The sequence below is a fragment of the Salvelinus sp. IW2-2015 genome, unplaced genomic scaffold (genome assembly GCF_002910315.2).
Source record: "Salvelinus sp. IW2-2015 unplaced genomic scaffold, ASM291031v2 Un_scaffold135, whole genome shotgun sequence".
Taxonomy (NCBI): domain Eukaryota; kingdom Metazoa; phylum Chordata; class Actinopteri; order Salmoniformes; family Salmonidae; genus Salvelinus; species Salvelinus sp. IW2-2015.
In genome coordinates, this window is record NW_019942519.1 from 265478 (window position 1) to 275708 (window position 10231).

The 10231-nt window shown below is 43.6% G+C and overlaps 1 pseudogene; it reads right to left on the bottom strand.

Annotated features, from left to right (window-relative positions):
* The window catches only part of LOC112068161 (collagen alpha-2(VIII) chain-like), a 24631-nt pseudogene extending 18177 nt beyond the window's left edge, over window positions 1–6454 (bottom strand).
* Between the last annotated feature and the right edge of the window lie 3777 nt (window positions 6455–10231).

Here is a 10231-nt window from a genome sequence, read left to right on the forward strand (position 1 = left end):
CTCTTCTTTCCGATCCCTCTTCTTTTCCCATGCTCCTTTTCTTTTCCCATGCTCCTCTTCTTTTGCCATGCCTCTCTTTCTTTCCCATGCTACCCTTCTTTTCCCATGCTCCTCTTCTTTTCCCATGTGCCTCTTCTTTTCCCATGCCCCTCTTCTTTTCCCATGCTCCTCTTCTTTTCCTATGCTCATCCTATTTCCCCATGCTCCTCTTTCTTTTCCCATGCTCATCCTATTTTCCCATGCTCCTCTTCTTTTCCCCATGTTCCTCCTCTTTTCCCATGCTCACCCTTCTTTTCCATGCTCCTCTTCTTTTCCCCATGCTCCTCTTCTTTTCCCATGCTCCTTTCTTTTCCATGTCCTCTTCTTTTCCCATGTCTCCTCTTTCCCATTTCTCCCTTTTCCCATGCTACCTTCTTTTCTCATGCTCCTCTTCATTTCCCATGTTCCTCCTCTTTTCCTGCTCACCCTTTTTTCCCATGCTCCTCTTCTTTTCCTATGCTCATCTATTTTCCCATGCTCCTCTTCTTTTCCCATGCTCCTCTTCTTTTCCCATGTACCTCCTCTTTTCCCATGTACCTCCTATTTTCCCATGCTCTCTTTTTCCCATTCTCCTCCTCTTTTCCCTGCTCCTCCTGTTTTCCCATGCTCTTCTTCTTTTCCCATAATACCCTTCTTTTCCCATGCGTCTCCTCTTTTTTCATGCTCCTCCTCTTTTCCCATGCTCCTCCTCTTTTCCCACGCTCCTCCTCTTGTCCCTTCTCATCTCTTTTATTGTCTCATCTCTCTGCTATACATTTAGTCTATATTTCTGACCCTGAGCTTCCAAAAGCCACTCAACACAAAAGCTGCGAGGCACATCTTAGCATTCATATGCATTCAATCATGGCTGTGGCTTATACAGGCAGGGGCTTCTATGTAAGGTTAAAGCTATAGGTTAAGAGTCTAAGAGTCTATTAAGAGTCTATTGACTCTCCCCTGTGTCAATCTAAATAACACAAAAAAAAATCCATAAAAAATACGTCAGTTTAAGATAGAGATATCAGCTTGGGCTGCGTCTCAAACCACCGTGTGTCATGTTTTGTCTTTGATCATCATGTCTTGTCCCTGTGCTTCCCTCTGCTGGTCTTATTAGGTTCTTCTCCTCTTTCTATCCTCTCTCTCCTCCTCCCTCTCTCCCTCTCCCGCTCTCTCTCTCTATCGTTCCGTTCCTGCTCCCAGCTGTTTCTCATTCTCCTAACGACCTCATTTACTCTTTCACACCTGTCCCCTATTTTGCCCTCTGATAGAGTCCCTATTTCTCCCTCTGTTTCCGCTTCTGTCCTTGTCGGATTCTTGTTTGATGTTTGCTGTCCTGTGTCCTTGTTCCGCCCTGTCGTGTTTTTGCCTTCTTCAGATGCTGCGTGTGAGCAGGTTGTCTATGTCAGCTACGGCCTGTGCCTTCCTGAAGCGACCTGCAGTCTGTGGTCGCGTCTCCAGTCGTTCCTCTCTACTGACGAGAGGATTTCAGTTTCCTATTTTGGATTTACCTTTGATATATCCAGGAGAATCATTGTTTGTTTTGATACTGGAATAAAGACTCTGTTTCTATTACGTCGCTTTTGGGTCCTCATTCACCAGCATAACAGAAAGAATCCGACCAAGAATGGACCCAGCGACTACGGATTCTCGCAACACTGCCGTCGAGATCCAGGGAGCAATGCTCGGCAGACACGAGCAGGAATTGTCTGCTGCTCGTCATGCCGTTGAGACCCTGTCCGCTCAGGTCTCCGATCTCTCAGGACAGTTTCAGAGTCTTCGTCTCGTGCCACCAGCTACTTCCTGGTCTTCCGAGTCTCCGGAACCTAGGGTTAATAACCCACCATGTACTCTGGGCAGCCCACTGAGTGTCGCTCCTTTCTCACCCAGTGTGATATTGTGTTCTCTCTCCAGCCCAACACATACTCAAGAGAGAGAGCTCGGATCGCTTACGTCATAATCACTCCTTACTGGTCGGGCTCGGGAGTGGGGCACAGCTATCTGGGAGGCAAGGGCTGAGTGTTCTAACGTTTATCAGAACTTTAAAGAGGAGATGATACGGGTTTTTGATCGTTCAGTTTTTGGGAAGGAGGCTTCCAGGGCCCTGGCTTCCCTATGTCAAGGTGATCGATCCATAACGGATTACTCTATAGAGTTTCGCACTCTTGCTGCATCCAGTGACTGGAACGAGCCGGCGTTGCTCGCTCGTTTTCTGGAGGGACTCCACGCTGAGGTTAAGGATGAGATTCTCTCCGGGAGGTTCCTTCCAGCGTGGACTCTTTGATTGCCACTCGGCCATCCGCATAGAACGACGGGTAGATCTTCGTCACCGAGCTCGTGAAGAGAGCTCGCGTTAACGGTGTTTCCCCTCTCCGCATCTCAACCATCTCCTCCCACCGGCTCAGAGACTGAGCCCATGCAGCTGGGAGGTATTCGCATCTCGACTAAGGAGAGGGAACGGAGAATCACCAACGCTTTGCCTCTATTGCGGTTCTGCTGGACATTTTGTCATGTCATGTCCAGTAAAAGCCAGAGCTCATCAGTAAGCGGAGGGCTACTGGTGAGGCTGCTACTCAGGTCTCTCCATCAAGATCCTGTACTACCTTGTCGGTCCATCTACGCTGGACCGGTTCGGCTGCTTCCTGCAGTGCCTTGATAGACTCTGGGGCTGAGGGTTGTTTTATGGACGAAGCATGGGCTCGGAAACATGACATTCCTCTCAGACAGTTAGGGAAGCCCACGCCCATGTTCGCCTTAGATGGTAGTCTTCTCCCCAGTATCAGATGTGAGACACTACTTTAACCCTCACAGTATCTGGTAACCACAGTGAGACCATTTCCTTTTTGATTTTTCGTTCACCTTTTACACCTGTTGTTTTGGGTCATCCCTGGCTAGTATGTCATAATCCTTCTATTAATTGGTCTAGTAATTCTATCCTATCCTGGACGTTTCTTGTCATGTGAAGTGTTTAATGTCTGCTATCCCCCTGTGTCTTCTGTCCCCTCTACTCAGGAGGAACCTGGTGATTTGACAGGAGTGCCGGAGGAATATCATGATCTGCGCACGGTCTTCAGTCGGTCCAGAGCCAGCTCCCTTCCTCCTCACCGGTCGTATGATTGTTGTATTGATCTCCTTCCGGGGACCACTCCCCTCGGGGTAGACTATACTCTCTGTCGGTTCCGAACGTAAGGCTCTCGAGGATTATCTGTCTGTTTCTCTCGACGCCGGTACCGTGGTGCCTTCTTCCTCTCCCGCCGGAGCGGGGTTTTTCTTTGTTAAGAAGAAGGACGGTACTCTGCGCCCCTGCGTGGATTATCGAGGGCTGAATGACATAACGGTTAAGAATCGTTATCCGCTTCCCCTTATGTCGTCAGCCTTCGAGATTTTGCAGGGAGCCAGGTTCTTTACTAAGTTGGACCTTCGTAACGCTTACCATCTCTGTACGCATCAGAGAGGGGGACGAGTGGAAAACGGCGTTTAACACTCCGTTAGGGCATTTTGAATACCGGGTTCTGCCGTTCGGTCTCGCTAATGCTCCAGCTGTCTTTCAGGCATTAGTTAATGATGTACTGAGAGACATGCTGAACATTTTTGTTTTCGTTTACCTTGACGATATCCTGATTTTTTCACCGTCACTCGAGATTCATGTTCAGCACGTTCGACGTGTACTCCAGCGCCTTTTAGAGAATTGTCTCTACGTGAAGGCTGAGAAGTGCGCCTTTCATGTCTCCTGTCACATTTCTCGGTTCTGTTATTTCCGCTGAAGGCATTCAGATGGATCCCGCTAAGGTCCAGGCTGTCAGCGATTGGCCCGTTCCTAAGTCACGTGTCGAGTTGCAGCGCTTTCTCGGTTTCGCTAATTTCCCTAAGTCTATTGACTCTCCCCTGTGTCAATCTAAATAACACAAAAAAAAATCCCATAAACATACGTCAGTTTAAGATAGAGATATCAGCTTGGGCTGCGTCTCAAACCACCGTGTCCGCCTATGTCGGCCTTTCGCATCTGCAGTAGAAGGCGGCCGAGCTACTGCGGTGTTTGTCAGGTCTTCTCACGAAAACCTCTGTAGCATCCGAACGGTTTGGCCAAAAAACTACTCTGACCAAAAATATTAAAGCAACATGCAACAATGTCTAAGATTTTACTGAGTTACAGTTCATATAAGGAAATCAGTCAATTGAAATACATTCATTAGGCCCTAATCTATGGATTTCACATGACTGGGATTACAGATATGCATCTGTTGGTCATTGATACCTTAAAAATATGTAGGACGGTGGATAAAAAAACAGTCAGTATCTGCTGTGACGTCATGCAGCGCGACACATCTTCACATAGAGTTGATCAGGCTGTTGATTGTGGCCTGTGGATTCTTGTCACACTCCTCTTGTTTGGTTGTGTGAAGTTGCTGGATATTAGTGGCAATGTTAACACACTCTCCTGCAAGGTGATCCAGAGCATCCCAAACATGCTCAATGGGTGACATCTCTGGTGAGTATGCAGGCCATAGAAGAACTGGTTACATTTTCATCATCCAGGAATTGTGTACAGATCCTTGCGACATGGGGCCGTGCATTATCATGCTGAAACATGAGGTTATGGCAGCGGATGAATGGCATGCCAAGGAGCCTCAGGATCTCGTCACGGTATCTCTGTGCATTCAAATTGCAATCAATAAAATGCAATTGTGTTTGTTGACATCAGAAAACAGCTCGCCCACAAGCCGCCTTCTGCCATCTGCCCGGTACAGTTGAAACCAGGTTTCATCCGTGAAGAGCAAACTTCTCCAGCATGCCAGTGGCCATTGAAGCTGATCATTTGCCCACTGAAGTTGTTACGACACCGAACTGCAGTGAGGTCAAGACCTAGGTGAGGACTATGAGCACGCTGATGAGCTTCCCTGTGACAGTTTCTAACAGTTTGTGCAGAAATTCTTTGATTGTGCAAACACACATTTTCATCAGCTTTCCAGGTGGCTGGTCTCAGACGATTCCGCAGGTGAAGAAGCTGAATGTGAAGGTCAACAGTTCTGATGGACATTCCTTCAGTCACCATGCCAATTGCACGCTCCCTCAAAACTTAGGACATCTGTAGCATTGTGTTGTGTGACAAAACTGCACAGCGGCCTTTTATTGTCCCCAGAAAAAGGTGCACCTGTTTAATAATCATGCTGTTTAATCAGCTTCTTGATATGCCACATCTGTCAGGTGTATGGATTATCTAGTCAAAGGAGAACTGGTTGGCTCAAATGCATTAAGAAGGAAAGAAATTCCACAATTAACAAGACACACCTGTTAATTGAAATGCATTCCAGGTGACTACCTCATGAAGCTGGTTGAGAGAAAGCCAAGAGTGTGCAAAGATGTCATGAAAGCAAAGGGTGCCTACTTTGAAAAATCTCAAAAATAAAATATATTTTGATTTGTTTAACACTTTTTTGCAAAKTACATGATTTCATATGTGTTATTTCATAATTGTGATGTCTTCAGTATTATTCCACAACGTAGAAATTAGTAAAAATAAAGAAAAGCGCTTGAATGAGTAGGTGTGTCCAAACTTTTGACTAGTACTGTATATATATATATAAAAAAGGATATATATATTTGCTGAGCTTTCTTATATATTTCATATATCTCCTAAATATAGGACAGACACTTCAAAACCTTATTTCTGAGATACATTTTTGGGGAATTTATGAATGCGTTATTTATCAACGGGCTATAGTAATAAAGGCCAAATTCAATATTTTATCACATATTTTTTTAGATTGTCTTTTTTTTTTTTTACATAAAAGGGTCCTAAAATTAGCTAAATGATCCATAGCATGATCATCTTAAAACATTTCCATATGTTAGCGTATGTTCACTCTGCATACCTTTAACACTGGGTGACGTACTTCACACACACATATGCACACGCACGCACGCACACACATTCACACACATTTGTTTTACTATTCTCGTGGAGACCAAACAATTGATTCCCGCTCAGTGTATTTTTTCCCTACCCCTAAACCTACCCTAAGCTTAAAATAGCCTGTGGGGACCGGCGAAATGTCGCCAATTATCGAATTGTCCTTGTTTTACTATCCTTGTGAGGACTTCTGGTCCCTACAAGGATAGTAAACCAAAAAGACACACACAACACACACACACACATCACACACACACACACACACACACAACAACACACACACACACACACACACAACACCACACACACACACAACAACACACACACCTACAACTACAAACAGTACACACATACTCACCGAGGATTGTGTCCCTTGCCTCTCGAAGGGGGGTCCCACGGGCCTTCATCATGGGCTGCATGTACTTCATCTGGGGCATGGGGGGGTAGCCTCCCCCAAGGACACGGCCTCCCAGCGAGCAGAAGCACACAGACAGGAGCCAACAGCATGGTCATTAGGCTCCAGCTCCCAGGCTCAGCCACTAGCCATAGAACGGAGAGAATGAAAAAAAAGGAAAGGTGGAGAGATGAATTAATGATTATGGTCATTGGAGAGAGAGAGAGATGTTTCCCATGCCAATAAAGCCACTTAAATTGAATTGAGGAGAGAGTTTTGGTAATTCTGGAAAGCAAAATCATATTCTCTTGAATGAACAAAAAATACTTTATACTGAGATGAAGGCAGGATAATTTTCACATCTCTGCTTATCTGAAACAATGCCAGTGGGTCTAGGTAGCATTAGAACTCTACTGCCAGTGGGTCGGTCTGATTAGTATTAGAACTCTACTGCCAGTGGGTTTGTCTGATTAGTATTAGAACTCTACTGGAGTGGTCGGTCTGATAGTATAGAACTCTACTGCCAGTGGGTTGGTCTGATTAGTATTAGAACTCTACGCCAGTGGGTTGGTCTGATTAGTATTAGACTCTACTGTTCAGTGGGTTTGTCTGATTAGTATTAGAACTCTACTGCAGTGGGTCTCTGATTAGTATTAGAACTCTACTGCCAGTTGGTCGGTCTGATTATATTAGAACTCTATTGGCAGTGGGTTGTGTCTGATTAGTATTAGAACTCTACTGCCAGTGGGTTGTCTGATTAGTATTAGAATCTACTGCCAGTGGTTGGTCGATTAGTATTAGAACTCTATTGCCAGTGGGTCGGTCTGATTAGTATTAGAACTCTACTGCCATTGGGTCGGTCTATGGTAGCATTAGACTTACTGCCAGTGGGTTGGTCTGATTATATTAGAACTCTACTGCCAGTGGGTTGGTCTGATTAGTATTAGAACTCTACTGCCAGTGGGTTGGTCTGATTAGTATTAGACTCTACTGCCAGTGGGTCGGTTGATTAGTAATTAGAACTACTGCCAGTGGGTCGTCTGATTAGTATATTAGAACTCTACTGCCCAGTGGGTTTGGTCTGATTAATATTAGAACTCTACTGCCAGTGGGTTGGTCTGATTAGTATTAGAACTCTGGCAGTTGGTCGGTCTGATTAGTATTAGAACTCTACTGCCAGTGGGTTGTCTGATTAGTATTAGAACTACTGCCAGTGGGTCGGTCTGATAGTATTAGAACTACTGCCAGTGGGTGGTCTGATTAGTATTAGAACTCTACTGCCAGTGGGTCGGTCTGATTAGTATTAGAACTACTGCCAGTGGGTTGGTCTGATAGTATTAGAACTCTACTGCCAGTGGGTCGGTCTGATTAGTATTAGAACTACTGCCAGTGGGTTGGTCTGATTAGTATTAGAATCTACTGCCAGTGGGTCGGTCTGATTAGTATTAGCACTATGCCAGTGGGTCCGTCTGACTAGTATTAGACTATACTGCCAGTGGGTCGGTCTGATTAGTATTAGAACTCTATTGCCAGTGGGTCGGTCTGATTAGTATTAGAACTACTGCCGGTGGGTTGTCTAAGTAGTATTAACTCTATATCAAGTGGGTTGGTGATTAGTATTAGAATCTACTGCCAGTGGGTTGGTCTGATTAGTATTAGAGCTTACTGCCAGTGGGTATGTCTGATTTAGTATTAGAACTCTACTGCCAGTGGGTCGGTCTGATTAGTATTAGAATTATTGCCAGTGGGTTGGTCTGATTAGTAATTAGAACTCTACTGCCAGTGGGTTGGTCTGATTATATTAGAACTCTACTGCCAGTGGGTTGTGTCTGATTAGTATTAGAACTCTTACTGCCAGTTGGGTTGGTCTGATTAATATTAGAACTCTACTGCCAGTGGGTTGGTCTGATTAGTATTAGAACTCTACTGCCAGTGGGTTGGTCTGATTAGTATTAGAACTCTACTGCCAGTTGGTATGTCTGATAGTATTACAACTCTATTGCCAGTGGGTTCGGTCTTGGTAGCATTAGAACTCTACTGCAGGTGGGTCGGTCTGATTTGTTATTACTCTACTGCGCAGTGGGTCGGTCTTGATTAGTATTAGGAACTCTACTGCCAGTGGTTGGTCTGATTATATTCGAACTTACTGCCAGTGGTTGGTCTGATAGTATTAGAACTTACTGCCAGTGGGTATGTCTGATTAGTATTAGAACTCATTGCCAGTGGGTCGGCTGATTAGTATTATAACTCTATCAGTTGGGTATGCGATGTCTGAATTCGAGAACTTGCTCTGACAGCGAGATATGTTGATTAGTAAAGGGGAGATTTTATATAGCAAACATGTTTTTCTGTAAATGTTGGAAAAGGGGTCAAAACGGCAGTTGTTTTGTGAAAGTTTTAAAACACATGGTAATTGTATTTAGTAAAACTGCGTGTATAACGTAAGTTCAGTACTGAATAAACCTTTCCGCATTTTTGACAGCAGAGAAGTTTAGAGGAAGTTTTAATCCTAATATATTTTTGTCAACCTCTTTTGGTTTAGTGGTCAAAAATGATAGTTGTTTTTGAATTGATGAATTGCTAACTTGATGAATTTTTTTAGCGAAGCCAGAAAAACAGGGCGAGGGTTCCAAATAGTCTAGTTACAGATTGGTAGCCGATCTTTGAATTCCGAGACTTGCTCTGAAAAGCAGAAGAGTAGGGGATGATTTATATAGCAACATGTTTTTCTGTAAAATGTTGGGAAAGGGGTCAAAACGGCCGAGTTGTTTGTGAAAGTTTAAAAAACCATGGTAATCGCATTTAGTAAACTGCTGTACACGTAAGTTCCATAATGAATAAACCTTCTCCGCATTTGACAGCAGAAGAAAAGTTAGAGGAAGTTTTAATCCAATATATTTTTGTCAATACTCTTTGGTTTAGTGGTCAAAATGATAAGTTGGTTTTGAATTGAATGAATCTGCTAACTTCTGACAGATTTTTACCGAAGCCAGAAAAACAGGCGAGGGTTACAAAAATAGCTCTAGTTACAGATGTGGTAGCCCGATTTGAATCGACGTTTGCTTGAAAAGCATAGAAGAGTAGCGGGAAGATTTTATATAGCAAACATGTTTTTCTGGTAAAAATGTTGGGAAAGGGGTCAAAACGGAGTTGTTTTGTGAAAGTTTAAAACCCATGGTAATGTATTTAGTAAAACTGCTGTATCACGTAAGTTCATACTGAATAAACTTCTCCGATTTGACAAGCAGAGAAGTTAGAGGAAGTTTTAATCAATAATATTTTTTGTCAAACTCTTTGGTTTAGTGGTCAAAATGATAGTGTTTTGAATTGAATGAATCTGCTAACTTCTGGATTTTTTACCGAAGAGCCAGAAAACAGGCGAGGGGTTTACAAAATAGGCTTCTAGTTACAGATTGGTAGCCCGAATTTGAATTCCGACGACTTGCGTGAAAAGCAGCGGTAGGGGAAGATTTTATATAGCAAACTGTTTTTCTGTAAAATGTTGGGAAAGGGGTAAAACGGCAGTTGTTTGGTGAAGTTTAAAAAAACACTGGTAAATTGCCATTAAAAGTTTAAAAAATAAACTGGCCCCCCTTGTACGTTTAAAGTTCCATACTGAAGATAAACCTTCTCCGCATTTGACAAGCAGAGAAGTTAGAGGAAGTTTTATCAATATATTTTTGTCAAACTCTTTGGTTTGTGGTCAAAATGATAGTTGTTTTGAATTGAATGAATCTGCTAACTTCTGACATTTTTACGGAAGCCAGAAAAACAGGCGAAAGGGTTAACAAAAATAGCTCTAGTTACAGATGGTAGCCCCGTTTGAATTCCGCGACGACTTTGCTTGAAAAGCAGAAGAGTAGGCGGAAGATTTTATATAGCAACATGTTTTTCTGTAAATGTTTGGGAAG